We start from the raw sequence: 18,398 nt of genomic DNA, 5'->3' as shown, positions 1-18,398 counted from the left end.
CGAATATACTACGTTTTAGATGTCAAACTGCTGTATCAGCTGTCACGGATGAAACGTATAAATAGTTTTAAAACGTATCAACGTTTACTATCAATTGAGGCTACACATTATACACAAGCTGTGTTGAACGCGGAGTAGCGAGATACATGTCAATATTAAAATTATCATATGTATCAATTTTAGATGCATTTATTTTAACATATATATAAAGTTCTACATTTCTCTTTCTATAAAATCATAAAAAATAATCATATAAAGAAAATATAGAGTTGAATTTTTTTAACATTTTTAATTTATTCTTTTCCGAAATAAGAGAAATCCTATTTTTCGGTCGAAGTAGGTCTTTATAGTGTTTAAATATTTCTGTGTGAATTTATTACATATCTGATTCTGCAAACCGCGCGCTTTTTTTTGTTACAATTAGTTATAATACTATATATTTTTCTTTCTCTTAAAAATGATAGAAATAGATATATATTAATTACAGAAATTATAGAATTTTACAAATGAAAATTAGGTGGAAGAAAATTAGGTGGCTTTCCTTATAAATGACAATGTCTAAATATTAGTCATTAAATATTAATAGTTGTTAAAAGAAATCCGTATAAAAGTTATACATTGTTGAAAACGTCCGCAGAGGCTAGATATAGTTTCTACTTCCATGCCCATCATACGTAGAACAAGGATATGGTTTTAACGATATCCATCATAATGCCGTCGTTCTGCCGTTGTGTGCGTACCAGTAATTTATTGTGACAAGCTTGATCATATTTTTTTTCTATAACTACAGACTTCCATATATAACTTATTCATATTTATTCTTCTAATTATAGACTTCCGTATATAACATAATTAGACTCTATATATACACATTTAACTCCTACAATTTACAATAAATTGCAATAAAAACGGATTTTTAGTGGCCGCAATATAAAATCTATAAGAACATTAATAAATATGTATATGATATATACACACATATATATATATATCGAAACCAAGGTTGTCTTCTAAATTGACATGAACTGGTTAGGATAGAAAGTTTTTGTTACAATCTATTCAGAAATGCATAGTAATCGACTTGGTAGCAAACTACAGTTATCGTAACGAACAAAGAACAAAATTTATCCATAAGTAAATGTTTGGACTTTTATGCAAAAAGAAACACGCAATGAAACATTTATTTCATATATTAACATTATAACAATTTCCGGAATTTATTTTTATTATGAAATTGATAAGGAAATCGCATTGTAAATAATCTTGCGCTGACTACTATGATTTTTTTATCTTTCATCATAAGGGAATTGACGTTCTTTATCCTAAAGCCTATTCAAGCCAGACTGCGAGGGTAGTTTTTGTGAAGACTTAACATCTCTCTATGGCCGCTTATGCCATATTTCGTCCATTTCTTCCAACCCCTTTTTGCGAAAGCTAGACAGCTTTCTGGTCACGCCCGTAACCCATTTCCTGAGCTTTTACGTTAGCCGCGACCTGGTTATTTAAAGACTGACACATTTTTATTGCATCTTCAATTTCACAAAGAAATAATCGGTGTCGCAATTGTTGCGAGATAAATAAAAGTAAAAAAAGAAACATTTTTGTGTTGAGCAATGATATAAGATCGTGTAAAAAAAATATAGAGATAAAATCACATATACGAAATATAGAACAATTGATAAAAATTATGCCCTTTAATTTCGAAGTGTAAGAATTAAAGGAAACGCTCTTAAGCTAATCGCACAAATTTATGAGATTTAGTAGTAAAAAAGAGAATTAAAAATATCAAAATAATGAAGTCAAGCGTATGAAATCAGGTTTATGTTTCTATATGTACATTAATTATAAATTAGGAGTGGATGCAATAAGCAGTAATAAAAATCCGCGGAAAAGAGCTATTTGCACGCCGTTTGTACACTTTTAGCGAAATTTAAAGTGATCCTAGAGCGAGAAAGAGATGACGAGAGACGCGGAGGAAGAAAACTGGCGAATGTGAGCACAAGCGAATGCACCGCGTGCGTACATGCGCGAGCCTATTGCCGTTGCACCATTTTTTGCCTCTAGTTGCAATAACATTAACAATTCTAATCAGATTGCCACAATATCACGTGCCGGAGGCCTGCCGCGACCGCGGCCAATGGTGGAGTCGCATGTAGGAGGAAAATCGTCGGCGTGACGAAGGATCGAATGAAAAAGGAAAAAAGAATTATCTTTTTCCATGACAATTTATTGAAAAAATCCACGTTTAGCTATATGCATTAGTACAGAAATAATCACTTTGATTGATTTCGCATCCTCGTCATCGTTGTCGTGATCGTGAAATTACGTGATCCTCGAGGAACGAGGTAATCCGTTACGTCTCTTTCTCTCTACGCGCATCTCCCTCGGGAATGTCGCGAGCGAAGAATCCACGATAGGATTCCTTGAAGAAGAAATGAAAGTAAGCGGATTTTCTTATGGATTCGTTCCATTCGCATTCTTGTGCAATTAAGTCCCTCCTCTCCTCCCTTCCCTTCTTACATGTAGATGTAACGTTGTCATAGTGGTAAAAAAAAGAAATGAATTTTCATATCGTCCAACACTGATAACGAGTTAAGTGTTGGATCTCGTAATTAGTGAATTTAAATTCGAAAATAAGCGTATTTAATATAATCGATATTTTATATAAATATCAACGTTTTACTTTGCATTACGAGAAACATGTGTTTCTAAACATACTCTCTAAAATATTTATATCTACTAAAGATATTCTTTACCTTTACACAAAATTCATTAGAAACAATTTGGCTTTGTACAGAGATTTTTAAAATTTTTTATCTGTTAATATTGTCTTATCATCAGTTATTTTCTTCATTTTATTTCTATGATTTGTGTGTGTGTGTGTGTGTGTGTGTGTGTGTGTGTGTAATTTGAAAAATATTAATATAATATTTTTTAAATTAAAAAATTGTTCTTATTGTTGAATACACATAGTATATATGTACCTATTATTAAATACAATTTATTTTAGTAAAGCTTTATAAAGGAAGATAAAAGTGAACATAGTAAAATTCCGTAAACAATTTTTTTTTTAATTTTACTTAAAATTAAATAATATTAATATTTTGGCGCAAAATCACGTCTGAGATAATTAAATTTAAAATGAAGAATATGTATTGTATTCATAACATCCAACTTTGACCGATTATTGGCGTTCTCTCTCATAGCTATGAATATTAATACTATTTTTAATACTAATGCTATTTTTTATATTTTATTTAAAATTATGTATCTTACTGTAACATGAATGAACTAAATATGTATTAAATATTTACATATATCGTAATAAATATGGATTTAAAAAGAAAATAACATTTTTTTAAAACATTTAAAAATAAAAAATTTATATGTTTACAATATAATATGTATTATCAATCAATTATATCTCCATAGAGTTTCTATTTTCCAGAATCCAGATGATTCAATCGCGGCAATACTTAAACGATCTTAAATGTTTGTAGCGTCATCTACCAACTATCTCCAGCAATATGTTCACGAGGAAGATATAATTTCAGCAATCGAACATGTAGAAAATAATATGAAATATTATCATAAATAAAAATTGAAAATTACACAGCAAATATAAGAATTTTAATAATTATGTGGTAAAACAGTTTCTATATAAAAATATAAATTTTCACAAAATGAAACAAAATTGAAACTTTCTAATATGTATCTAATATGTAAATATTATTTATTAATAATATAATGTTTAATTAAGCATGTTAAAATTAACAATAAATAATATAATTTGTGATTTCGCATTTAAAATAGTGTAACAGGTGAAGATAATTTATATGAAATCCGTATTTTTCCGTATCATAAAATCAAATAATATCTATTCCAACATTTACATTGTAGAGTAATCATAAAATTGAAACTATAAAATCATACTTTAGTTACAAATAATTATTAACCAAATATGTTTGAAAGAATTTGAGTTATCACATTTCTTTCGCCGGTTACAGATGCGAAAAAAATTCGTAAACGTATAAACTTTCATTTGTCAGATAGATAACTGGAAAATGCTGAGTTGAATATGATCGATCGTCGATGAATATGCGACATTTATAATATCACAAAAAAATACGTAATCCAAATTGAAAAATATAAATTATATCTAACGTATCTAGTAGATAAAATAATCGGCAAGATATTGATTGCTAGTGACATATAAAAATAATTCAGAGATATATATTATTTTTCGAGAAAATGAAAAAAAAGTTCAGATATAAAAATGTAAAAAAAAATCGAAAGATTCATGAAAATATACTGATAATTGTCATCGAAAAATTTCCGCAGTTTAAAAAATTCATCATGCACATTACTGCCCTCTCAGCAAATATTACAGATAAAGTGAGAAGAAATAAACTGAAACAAACGGTCCTATAAGGAATACGATTACATAAAAAAAAATATTTTTATGAAATAAGAGAATAACATTTTCGAAGAGAAAGAAATATAATATCGTATATGAATATTATTTTGCAGCTATAACTCATCAATATTTGTAACAATAAATCACGGTGCAATTATAAAAATTAAAAACAAAATATCTTGCTTACATATACATTGAGATTTTTTTATACACATTTCTTCACAACATTCATCACCTGTTTCGATCATTGGCTATTTTAAGAATTAGAAATATTATTCGAACACGTTTATAAAAAATACATTTCGATTTTTATTTATTTAACATGTATATATATTATAACGCAATTTCCAATTCGAAAATTATGTTATAAAAATGAATCATTAGGAGGAAAAGAGAAAGAATTAACATTATTTCTCGACTATTTTAACATTTATTATTACTCTTATTTTATTCTCACTTTGAACAATTGCCGCGAGTCGGCTCGCTGTTTCGATATCTCGAGAATCGCAACGTCATTCTTCGATGCAAATTTCAAATCGTAAAGTTTAGCTATGGAGTGACGGATCATAGAGTCACATTCGCATCGTTCCATATTTCTCGTTATCGTAATCATCGAAAATGAATCTTCGCAAAAGATCGTCGCGGGTGTCTTTCAGCAAAGTGTCGCTTGGTTATCGCGACGCGTTAAAACGCCGTTATAGCAGAATTGACATCGCGACTTCGGCGAAAGAACTCTCGAAGCTGTCGTCATAATTTCACGTCTCACCGCGCGCGAACGGCGCCGACGTTGCGGCCGTTCCGTGTTTTACGATTGACGCGGTGTACGTAGCGTGTACATACGATACAACCGTCGCGTGCGCATGTATTATAGGGGGGGCGGGAGTCGCGGGGTGGCTCAGGAGGGGCCGAACGCGACCGAACGCGGCCGAGCGGTCGGGTTGGTAATAAACCGTCGGCGGTAAGAGAAAACATGGCGGCATTGCGCCGCCACTGCGTCGAGCGCGAGGTTGGAGCCGCGTGAACACACGGCACCGTTCCCACCCGTTGCGTGAGCACGCTGCGTACACGTACATACGTACCGTGGGGCGCGCGCGAGCCGCTCGATAGCGCCCGGGACGGGCACGGGGGACGAGTCTCAACGCGATGAGCGCGCGCCGCGCCGTGGTGTGACAGCATGTGCAGTGTTTCGTGACGAAAGGAGTCGCCCGCCGCGGCTGATCCGGGATATTGTCCGCGTTTGGATGATATCGTTGCGCGATTAATCGGCAGTCCCTCCAGTCCCGAAGTGGCAAGTACGCACCTTTGTGAGATATTTCTTTCATTCGCGTAACTAGCCAACTCCTTTCTCTCTCTCTCTCTCTCTCTCTCTCTCTCTCTCTCTCTCTCTCTCTCTGTCTCGTCTTCTCCCTTTCTCTCTCTTTCTCACGCGCGCGCTCTTTCTTTCTCTCGCGTCCACGTCGCTCGTTATTTTATAATATAAAAATCGCACAATACATCGAACCGTTCTATCATCAACCCTCAAACTTGCTCAGCTTACACTGTCACGCGACATCATGTGAGCGTGCTGTCTAGTGTTACGAATGACAACGGGTGTCCCCATTGTCATTCGTAAGGGCATTGACACCTAGAGCGCATCGCTCTCGAGAGACGACCCTTATCTTCGGAGGACACGATGTTAACGACCCAACGTTAATCATCCGGTCGCGTCTGTTCCGTTTCGGATAAAAGCGAGTTGACGGGGAGGTTGAGGTAGGCCTTAGTGATTTGTCGCGTCACGAAGCGGTCGCGCGATGACGATCGCGTAAACGAGCTGCCCGGAGACTCGCTGTCGTCTGTCCCGATTGAATCAATGTCGCGCCGATTGATTATCTTTCGCGCCGAGGCGCCACAACCTGTTCGCCGAGACGACTCGTCCGGTCGACAAACGAGGATCGATTTGAATTCGCTAGAAGATACATCCGACGTTATTGATACGCAGCGGCATTCGAGGATCTGCTGGATGATGGAGTCTTCATGATTTTCTTCTCTATGCGATGAGGAATTTCGCGAGGACGATTTCGCGATTTCGCGGAAGAGAGGAGGTTGTACGAAATCGACGATTTAGTTAAAGACGGCGGTAGATTTTGGAAATGTAATCTCCAATGTGTGCTCGTCGAAATCCTCAAAGATCACCGCCAGCAGATATAATAGGTGGAAAGAGGGGGAAGAACGCACGTAGCACGCACACGTGTGCGCAAGCTGGATACATACATTCGTGATAAATAGGTCAGGCGCTCCTCAACACTGCGGTCGTTGACCCGGGACCGCACCGCCGATAAAGTAGAACATTAATTGTCTGGATTTTTCATTACCTATACATATACGTGCCGACGATAGAGGTCACCACGTCCCCGAGACTCGTATTATTTTTTTATTTAATAATTCCTCACCTGTTATCGTGATTTAATAACATTCGTCAGCCTATCGTCTCGAACAAATGTTCTCTTTGAAAATTTTCTGAATAATTGATCCGCACAGCTAGGCTTAATGAGCTCAATACATTTACAGAACATTCATGTATATTTACACATTATACACATTTATATACATATCTTTTCTGAAGACGATATTACTTTTCTGACGATACTACGAAAAAAAGTGAAAGCCAGATATAGGTCAGTATTCGTTCAGTCGGTTCTTTTATTTAAATTCGTCTTATAATTAATTTCTTAAAATATTACAAGCTAATCACTAAGCCTTAGCAGACATCACTTAAGACTGTTTTAAAATAAGAGGGGACTATGAATACTGGCTATAATCTAATTTGAGAATAGTTGAAGAAGAAAGATAAGGACAAAACCCTTACGGAGCAGACTAACGAAAGCTGAAAGTCCATTTTTTACTCCTAAATTAAAAAATATCATTTTGAGTTCGATACACCTGGAAAAAAATTAAATTGTAATCTTAATTTAAAATTGAATATAGTTCAAGTTCATTTTTTTATTTACTCCTTAATTTAAAAAACTTTTTTAAATTCTACCGTGCGTTGTAGAAAATTCGACATGTGTTGTAGACCTAGTTCTAAAGATATATATATATATTGGAAAAGAAAAAATGAATGTATTTTTATTTATCGTTTTGTTGAAAGGGATTGTTTCTTAAAAAAGATTGTTTTCAGTGCTAGCATAACTTCAAATAATACTGCCTTGTTTTTATAACATAAGGAAATAGAAATTTGATATTAATTCATTTAAAAAATTGATATTTGTTACTATATACAAAGCAGTGAAAGAGAATATCCAATCTCCGTAGAATGTTATCTAATTCGTAATCATTTTCAGTATTAGCATAGCATCAAATAATTCTACCTTGTTCTTATAATATATGGAAATAGAAATTTGATATTAATTCATAAAAAATCGATATTTGTTACAAAACAGTGAAAGGGAATGTCCAATCTTTATAGAATGTTACGTAATTCATAATTATGCGTACATAATGTGATTTTTTAATATCTCATTTTTTTGATGTCGTTCACCCTCGTTAAAGTCGCTTACTGTGCGCACTCATATGCGTGCATTGCCCTCCAGCAGCGTTGTTAAATTTATCAGAATTAACTAAGTATGGTCAATGCTTCGATGTATATTTAAACTTCATCCAACGATCACGGGCAGACAGAACGTACTGACCTTGAACCTACATTTGAAAACTACATTAGATAACTATACCGTATAACTTTATTCACATAATATGCCATTAACTGGAACCGTGAACTGTCTATGTGATCCCAAGGTTAAGGCGCTAAACTAAAATTAGTGCTAAACATAGAAATGATTGTATCAATTCTACTGTACGAGGATTAAATATTTTCATCCGTCTCTCTAAAATTTTTGGAGTCTGAATCTAATTCTAAAAAATGATAAAGAGTGAACCAGTGTTAAAAAAGAGTAGCTCAATTGTCAATTTTTAAGACTGAAATTTCACTCTTTAGAGTTAGATTTCATTCCAAAAATTTTATAGATTTAGATATACGATATTTAGTGCGAATTTTATTCACATGTTCGCGAAAATATCAATTTTCATACAATTTCTTCATTAATGATTTTTTTATTAATAGCTGCATATTAATCTAATTTTAAAATTTAAAAACAGAAGACTATTTAGTCTTTTTTGTCTCAAAAGTTTTATTTTATCATTTTATATAGCAACAATCGATTAAGACTAGAGGCGAAGTTGCGTTTCAAGCTATTCTTTATGAAACTCAACTTTAACCTGGTAGTTAAATGACTATAGCTATCGGAAATTAATTACTATATTTCCATCGTCCATACTATTACGTAAACTTTCCTGTATTTCTTTAGCGAAATTATTTGCCCTCGATAAAGTCCTACTCTGTTATATCCGCTTCTACGAATATATAGTTCGTGTAATAATTTAGGAGAGGCGGCGGACATAGATATCCATTCAGAGTGTACATTACCGATTGATTGTGTAACAAATCGTAATTTTGTGACGTCATATGCGAATTCGTAACATTAATTTCGAGACATTAAGCTATGTGTAACGTCATGTGATTTGATTAATCAGGTTATTGCCCGAACGAAATTTAGCTTCAACGAAGTTCGAACATAAGCCGAAACGGTATCGTTTCGTATCTTAAAGTGTTCTCCAAGGACAACAATGGTGTACGATACAAACTATAGCTCGAACTCGACCGTGAGAAAACTGAGCAATCCTATAGTAAGGAGTGTTTTGTACATTGTAAAAAAGTCGAATTGAAGATTGGAAGGCGATAGGAAGGCGATCTTTTCATGTGTTTACGTCTTGAAGCGTTTTTTTCTGGTTTGATCCTGTATAACGGTGCGATTATCTATACAGAGTGTGACACTTAAATGCCTCTCTTGAATTTGAAGATACGGAGAATGTGTAGAATGCAATTTACGTTTTTCTAAATATTTACATATATTTTAACATTTAAAAATATAAATTGAAATATAAAATAATTTTATATAACTTATATATTAATTCTTATATGTTTCACAACGGGAATAACACACTTCGATAACCACAACCATTTAACTGCTTATAACTTTTACAAAAGTGAACGTATTGTAAAAAAATTTTTCAATCAAAATGTTGGACATTAAGAAAATGACGATTCAAGCAAATGTTTCTCTTTATTAATAAAAGGGTTATAAACAATGAAAAGAGCATTTGAAAAGCATTGAGAAAAAAGTAGGATATGCTATACTGAAAAGCCATTTAAGAGTTAAATTAAATTTAAAAATTATGATATATTTAAATATTAAAAATATGTAAATGTTTCTTGACTTTAAATTTTTGAATATAATCCATTGCGCCGTTGGCTATAATGCAAAGGATAGCGGTATAACAATTTCATCAAAAGTAATGAATAACATAATGGATACCTCAATAAAATGAATTTTGTAAGGAAAAATACATTACGTTTGTTCTTTGGAATTATGTAAATATTCCATACATTTCTTCTGATCCACGCGCATTCTTTGAGATACATTTAACGCGATTGTCTGATGTATCATTTTATTATGCACTAAATTGATACTGCGCGATATACGATTCGGAGTAACAGAACGCGATTGTCGATCCGATAAACTTCGCATCTTTTCATCATCATGCTGGCGAGTAAATTTTAACTTCGAAATCACATTTGTTCGTATTTCTCGACGATGGGCTCGTTATAATCTTAAGTACAAGCGAATGGTCTGCTGACCAACTGTCGTTGCTGGTCAATCGATTATATCGCTCATTACGTTTCTCTTGCCTTGCTCTAGGAAATTAATCACCGATGACGAACGTATCGAAAATTCTCGAGTGTATTTACCTACAGTCTGACGATCGAACGGCGATTCAACATCCTTGAGACATCGAAAATGAGTTTTGGATCAATATCCAGACGTACTTCTATTACGCTAACGGCACAACTACATTGGCAATAATATTAATAGATGTATCTCGGCGCCATCAATTACTAGCCTAGTTATATATTCTATTTATGTCTGCTATTAATTTCTAAAATATTTTAAAACTAATTAGCTTGTATTAAGTTCTTTGTAAATCATTTTACAAGAAATATACGTTAATATATATATGTGGTTTATTAAATATTGTATCATCTTAAAAAAAAAACATTTCTTTGAAAATTTTTGAAATTTGTTATTTTTATAAAATAGTATATCTTATGAAAAAAATGCATCTTTTTAATTTATTATACACGAAAATAACTATATTTATAATAATTTTTCATTTAGATCGTATTAAATCTTTAAACTAATCTACTTTTTTTTTTTAAATATTCTATAAACGGTATATTTCACGAGAAAAATTCATCTTCGTTCTTTTCATGGAGGATTTACGGCGTACAATGCACCGCTTATATATGCTAATACCCTTCGTTCAAGGGTACCGACGCGATCGTTGGGTCTTGTTAGAAATCGCGTGTCTTATCGTGCGCGATAAGCGCCTACATTGTAGTTTCGAATTACTACGGTAAAGTCCGCAGTCATTAGCGTACGGTGTAGAAAAATATGCAGGCATAACCGGGCGAGCAACTATGTCAGGCAAGATGCGCCGGCAATAATGCATTTGACGTCTCGTAAATTCGATGGTGACTAATGGCAGGCGACCGCGCAAAAGCATCGACGTCATGTCATCATCGATCAGCGGTTTATAACGGCTCATCCGCGCGTAACCACACGTAGAGATCTAATAACCGTCGCATGATATGAACGCTATTCTCTGAGGAAACAATGGTCCGCTTTCTCACATTCAGACCCGCACACGTTCGTGCGATTCCAATCCCCGGGGTTTTTCTCACGTGTTCATCGTAGATTACGTAAACGCCGTTTATCGTCTTCGTTAAAATGTCACGCTATATCCGTCCTGCCGGTATTAATCGGTTTACCACGGCGTTAGTTTAAGAACTCATTAATAATTACGCCGACCGTAATCATTCTCCAACTTCCGATGGAAAAGTACTTTTGTTGTAAGGTCTGTGTCTTCTGTTCTACATTTAGCACTGTACTGTACTGTATTATTTGATTTTCATTTAGTTGAACCTTTCCGAGTGTTGTTTGTTTAATATAGGAATTCCTGAGTATTGTTTGTCTAATATGGAGTTAAATGTTATACTGGTTGGGTTAGCAAAGTCCTTATAATATCCAATTCAACAGAATTGCAATTGTTCTAGCTTTTAGTGTTTGTTTTATTAAAGTTCAATTTATCATATTTGTATGAGTTACGATGTTGAATTACGTATTTTATATGCGTATTTCTTCTTAAAGTTCTCGATTTTTTAAGCATGAACAATTGTATCAACGGTTTGTCCATCGCGATTAAATTTCTTATATGCTGTAATCTATACTTTTTACATCTAGATATTTAGATCCTTTTTACATTTAGATACTAACATTTAACGATTATACTAACAATAAGCTTGCAATTTCCTAAGATTAAGTAGAAAATATAAACGTTTCTCATAAGAAAGGAGAACTATCTTAATTTACAATAATTGATCTTGGAAACAAATAATAATTGACAGTAAATAATATCTACTATAAAAGGTTTCTTCTTCTCTTTCTTCTGTATTACGTCCATTTTTGAACATACATCTCTTTCAGCTTTGACTTCCATTTTGTGCGATTTGTTACTATTTGAACCCACTTGGGCCCCGCTGTTTGCTTGATATCATATCTATCCAAAGCATCTGGGGTCTTCCTCTTGGCCTATTGAATGTATAGGGCCTTCATACCAATATCCCTTTATGCTATCTGTTTTGAGTCTTCGCTTCTTGCTACATGTCCAGCGCAGGACCATTTTAGTTCTGCAGCTTTCTCTGTTATTAAAAGTTTAAATAAAATTTAAATTAAAATTTTGCAATAGCGATGATGATCGTTGTTACATATTAATCCTTTGTCTGCAATTTAGAGTTTTTTTTGTCAAAAGCGAAGTTTTATCCTCAAACTTCATCCTCATTATTTTTCTGAAGTTTAGTTTTTATTAAATAAAGGTTTTAACATTTGAATAAGAAAACTATTTGGTAATGTAATAGAGATGTTTGAAAAGTAACAAAAAGAACTTTTTGTAAGCTTAGAACAGTAATAAAACTTGAGAAGGAACAACAGAAAAGTAGGGTTGATAAGAGATGTTTAAAAAAAAACAAAACTGTATTTTTTTTAAACATGTTTTTAACGCTTCAACATGTTTTGAACAGTATTATAAAAAAACATGTTTAAAACCTATTAAAAGCATCGATTAAGCATGTTTTAAATAGTTTAAAACGTGTATAAAATATAATTTTTATCAACACTGCTGGAAAAAGACCCAGATTGCAGACGGAGGGAGTAAAAATATGATTGCAGACCGAGGATTAATATGATTGTTACTATAATAATAGCATTTGTTAAATTTAGTCGTGATAAATATTAATTCCCTGTGACCATGCTAATAATGATGTGTAACAGAAATTTCCATGGAATTCACTCTAGTATACGCGCGCGTTTTTATCGTGTCCGAAAAATAGTATTGTAAAAACAACCCAATATCAAGTATGAGTGGCATTTCATATTCGAATCAGCGTTGCAGCGGCATCAACCGTGTGGAACGAGTTATTATCGAAACAGTAAATTTTGCAATACTACTAGTACGACGCATATCGAAACAGAAACGCCTGTAAACACTATCCGTTCATCCTGACCTAGATAGACGACAGTCTCTGTTCCGTTGTATTTATAGGAAGAATCTCAGTCCGACTCAGACCCTTTGGATCCGATTTGATCCGAGCACTCCTTGCCGAGCGCGCAAAAGGCAACACGCTCGGATGACACACTACTTGGAATTTCAATAACAATCACTAACGACCAGTTAAGACAACTTCTGGCAAGTAATCCGATAGTGTTCTATTGATATCCGAGCCATAACACTTCAGGCCTCGCGTCGCACAAAATCGATCCTAGTTGTAGGGTAGTATCCTAGAGATCATGAAGTCATTATGAGATTTTATGCTCTTTTGGACATTGCTCCTTTTGAGGTTTGCTAGATTTGATGAACTTAGTTTCTAGATTACCATGTATAAACGTTTATTCTTCTCAATCGCTTTGTGTTATGCAAATTTAGTATAATTGCAATTCAATTTGAATAACGGCTTTTCGACTAAATCAATCTTATTTCGAAAAAAGGAGCATAAAAAGTCAAACGTCAGTTATAACAAAATTTCTAATTTATCAAAAACATAAAAATCAGTATATTGATTTCGTTATAATAACTGACGTTCGACTTTTCATGTTCTTTTTTCGAAGTTAGAATAATTACAATTATTATATTATCTAATGATGCAAGAAAGAATGATGCTTGAAACGCTATTGATTGAATAAAAAGTTAATCTTGTCGTGACTGTGTGTGAGTGGAAGTTTAAGTAAGCGACTTAATAAGAGCGGCTACGATCAATTATAAGCCAATGAAGAAATATGAAACACCATTCGTCATATTTGTACGAAAAATTATGCGAGTTTTTCTGGCATAAATACTCGTAGAACAAAGGAGAAACACGGAAGACTTTTATATTGACCGGGCTTTTGCTCGGCTTGCTAGGTTGAGCCATGACGTGTCCGGATTTACCGTATAAAAACAGATCGTGGCGAATCATCATGAAACGATTGCTACATCCAATGCGCAACGTGTCTGTTGATTTTTATTAATATCGGTCTGTACGGCGGATGCACGTGTAACAATGTTCGTTGACAATGAATTACCGTCACCGATGGTATCGTTAATTTCTCGATTCTAATGCAATCGAAAAATCCGCCGTGGACCTTGCACATAAATTCAACGCGCGCTAGCTATCGCCGACTAACTTATCTTGATGACATCGTAATACATCACGTTCTAAACACAAGCTACTTTACGTAGAAATATGGACGTCTACCGCGTGTCCATTTTCATCCGCGTAGATCAGTTTCTACAATTTTATTTTGACTTTTCAGGATACACTGTGAAAAATGTTTTAATGAAACTAGAAAACACATCAAAATGTCAATCTTGTTTTGTTGATTTAATCAAAATATTTTTCTCATTGTGTGTGTGTGTGTGTGTGTGTGTGTGTGTGTGTGTGTGTGTGTGTCAGTATAGTATTATTTACAGTCGACTTTTTATTTTCAAGATCAGTTGTTGCAAACGCTAAGACAGTTTTCCTATAGAAAATGATTACTTTCTACTTAATCCTAGGAAATTGCTTAGTACGATCGTTAAATGTCAATATCTAGATAAAGCATGGGGGATATAAGAAATTTCAATCATCTTGATTTGTTTGAAACAAATAATGGGAAATGAATCCTACTTAGTGAATCCACTTTGTATAATACCGAGTATAAAACTTAAAACCGTATAAAACGTATAAAACGATTTCCATATTTATTTATAATGACGATGTGAAACGCGACGTGAACTATTGATGCAAAATACATTTTTCTATCGATCTATCTTTGCGATTGTCATTTTTATATCTCTAATTCTTTTTTTAATCAAAATAAATAATTTGTACATTATTTATTTATTGTCTTAAAACGATTTTTTAAAGTTGAAAATAATTAATTGAAAAACATATTTTGATATGATGTTTTACGGATATGATGGTAAAAGGGAATGAAAAAAATACTGTATGCTACATTGTGGACTTCATTGTAAGTAAGAATTACACTATGATATTAGGCAAGCGTATTTCCAGCGGGCACCCAGTACATTGAATGCATAATTTCATCTTATTAGATTTGCGCATTTAGTAGCCCATGACTTTTACAAATGGGAAACTTCGAACCGAGTAGCAATTCTTCGCGTCAAGTAGCGATAATTAACGATCGCCAATGCTGAATCATGGGCAATGCAGAGTAGATATTTTAGAATTAGGATTCATGATATTAGACGTTTCTTACGAACATGTCCGTTTGGATTGCGCAACGGGATGCCATTAATCTTCATTAGAAACAGGATCGCGCGCATCTCGTGGCGCATTTACGGGCTAGGCATAAATCTATCATTACATTGGTCACATCGAGTTGCAACGACAACAACGCGCACTTCTTTGTAATACATTGTGTGTCGGTTGTATCCTTGTCACATTGTCGACACGCGTCTACTGGTGATAATTTCGCATCGTCACGCGATGTCACTGTTACCTTGCAACATATGTGTATATATACGCACATACACATACAATTATACGTAATTAACATAGTGATTAACATAATGAAGTAATTAATTACTTCATTTTAGAAAGTTTTGACTCAAAGCGAGTAGAAGTTCTAAATATTTTAAATTGTTGATGGAAATCGCAATCGATTGAATTACTATTCATTTTCGAATTCGTCAATTATCGTCACTTTCGTTTTAAGTTTGCTCGTTAAATTCAAACTTCTGTGACTTTAGGACTTTAGAATTGAATGTCATCGGAGAACCATCTGATTTTCTCGTTATTATTTAATATTCTTTTCGTGAACTTTTCGCGTCGTTTTCGATAAAGCGAAGTATCCATATATTATCAGGCGTCGTGGCGTCACCAGCGACTTCTAAAGTGGTCGTACATAGTTAATTAGTAGAAGAATGTTCGCCGATTAAAACTAGGTCACGCGACTGACGTCCATCTCCTTGCCTGATCGGGTGATGATAGTTATTCTTAGCTTCCGAGAGGTGCGAGAGAGAGCCGCCGCAAATTACAGGGGTGCATTGTTGACTTCATCCCGCATTCCCGCGTTGTTCACGTGAATGAACGTTATTGCATCTCGGCTTGCGACGAGAGCGAGAAGTTCAAGGGCATCGGTCTGATCGTTTTAATGTTCATGTTAATCGATTAATCGCTTTCACCGCCAATGATAGATCTGTCGTATACTTGTATAACAATTTGCATTATTGTTTCTTACTTTCTTCTGCAAATTTAATTATCGTAAATTGTGATGATATCGAAGATATTTTTTGCGAGTTAGATCTCGTTTGCAAATACATTAAGTGTGTAATAAGTACTTTTATTTCTTGCAGTTCCGATTGTTGACTTTAAACAGAGATGTATCAAATCCTCGCATCCCTCTGCTTAAATCTGCAAATCAACTAACTCGAATTTTTTTCCTGCGGTAGACTGCGGTATACACCTGCCGCAGGTGCAGGTTTCTTGCCAATAACGTAGTAGGGCAATGGCCAGAGTGCGAGTCGAGTAATCTTCTATGTAGGCCAATTATAACGATTCGTTTATTATATAAATATTATATATTTTTGTATCACATTTAATTTATTTATATTGTATAGAGATTAATTAATAAAATTTTTTGTGCTAATATAATTATTGAATATTCTAAAAATATATGTATCTAAAAATACGTCAAGAGTTTAAAAAATGACGATAAAAATATAACAAACATTATTTTCTGCAAGTGTTGAAAATGACATGTTGCGTTGTCAGATAGTATAACAACTGACAGAATTCTTTGTTGAAACGTGTCGACATAATTACTTTGCCAACGGATAACAGAGGCAAAATTATATTGCAATGAAATTTACTAAAAATAAGGAATAAAGCAAACTTGGAAGTATTACTGTTGTATGAGCTTGAACTGATATTTATATTGATGTATCGAATTTTATAGAGAACAATCAATTAAAAATACATTATTATATTATATATTTCAATTTTGGAAATAACAATTTTGAAAGACAAAAACGGCTCTAAACGTAGAAACCCATAAAAGCGCGCCGCCGCATATTATATGTTAGACATGTGTACTATAATATTGTATGCATAAACGACATTCTTAATTGACCCTGACAATGTACTACTTTAGGTAAGACATTTTGTTTGCGATTATTATAACCATGAGTGCTATTATGCGGAGGTCTTCTATCTTATCGTCCGCGTAAAATAAGTGTTGCTTGCAAATGTTGCGTCCTCGACGAAAAAGTCGAGCCCGCGGAAGATTTCATGCTTATCGCGTAAAAAGCGGGAATGCAACTGCGCAGCGATATCTGCCATACGCTATTTCTGCTGATAGAAAGAGAGAGGATACGAAGTACAAAGTTACCATCGATATCGACGAGTTTCACTCACGGATTGCGAAGGTCGGAAGAGCGCGACCATGTGTACAACGTGATTGCTTTTTCAAATTTCCGATAATTATTATTTATCCGATTTACCGGATACCATGGTCAAAGACTCACGCGTCCAAGTACCGAACATCACAACTTCTATTCGTGAACTGCTTAATGTCAATTATGTCATAGTGCATGGAATAGTGCAGCTATTCCAAATAAGAAACCAGCCTATGTAATTTCCTGATTACTTAATTTTGAATTATATATATTTCTCATTTTTAATATATTACTGCACTTAAAAAATCAATTTTGATATATTATTAAAGATTAACTTTAGATTCAGTGTACAACTTCTTTGCATTATCTTAAAACCTTAAAACTCTTCTTTGCATTACTTTAACTCTTGAGATTTCCTATATATAACAAATCGGAAATGGTTTTTCTATGTATCATGAACTCGCGTGATGACAGTTTCTCATTAATAACGATATATTTTAATTTATTATATAATGACAAAAATAAAAATATAATAAGCTATATAAAGTATATATTTTTAGGACTCAAAAGAATTATTTACACTTGTTGTTAAATTAAGCATAAAATTACTATTTACAGTTTGAGAAAAAAAGCTTTTATATTAACCGATATTCATATGTTTTATACACAAACACGACTATCATACAATTTAACGTCATTTTGAAAAAGTTAATTGGAATATTGTGTGATGTTTAAAGAATTTTATACTTCTATCTAACAGATAAAAGAACTTTTACTTGTGCTTTTTTTATACCAACACAAAGTAACGGTGCTTTATCCGATATTGTAACTTTAACACATGAACTTTCGCTTACCTTTTAGCGCTGTATTTAATTCGCAAGCATGTGCTCAGCGTCAC

The 18,398-nt window shown here is 33.6% G+C and overlaps 1 protein-coding gene across 1 annotated transcript in view; it reads left to right on the top strand.

Annotated features, from left to right (window-relative positions):
- Positions 1 to 5,492: 5,492 nt before the first annotated feature.
- Positions 5,493 to 18,398, top strand: part of LOC108731265 (circadian locomoter output cycles protein kaput) — a 92,789-nt gene continuing 79,883 nt past the window's right edge. The window contains exon 1 of the mRNA XM_018461508.1: positions 5,493 to 5,709. The gene's annotated coding sequence lies outside the window, so the exon portion shown is untranslated. The remainder of the gene's footprint in view (positions 5,710 to 18,398) is intronic.

This window comes from Mycetomoellerius zeteki, unplaced genomic scaffold, assembly GCF_001594055.1.
Source record: "Mycetomoellerius zeteki isolate Tzet28-1 unplaced genomic scaffold, Tzet1.0 scaffold122, whole genome shotgun sequence".
Classification (NCBI taxonomy): Eukaryota; Metazoa; Arthropoda; class Insecta; order Hymenoptera; family Formicidae; genus Mycetomoellerius; species Mycetomoellerius zeteki.
This window is presented reverse-complemented; position numbering and strand designations above follow the sequence as displayed.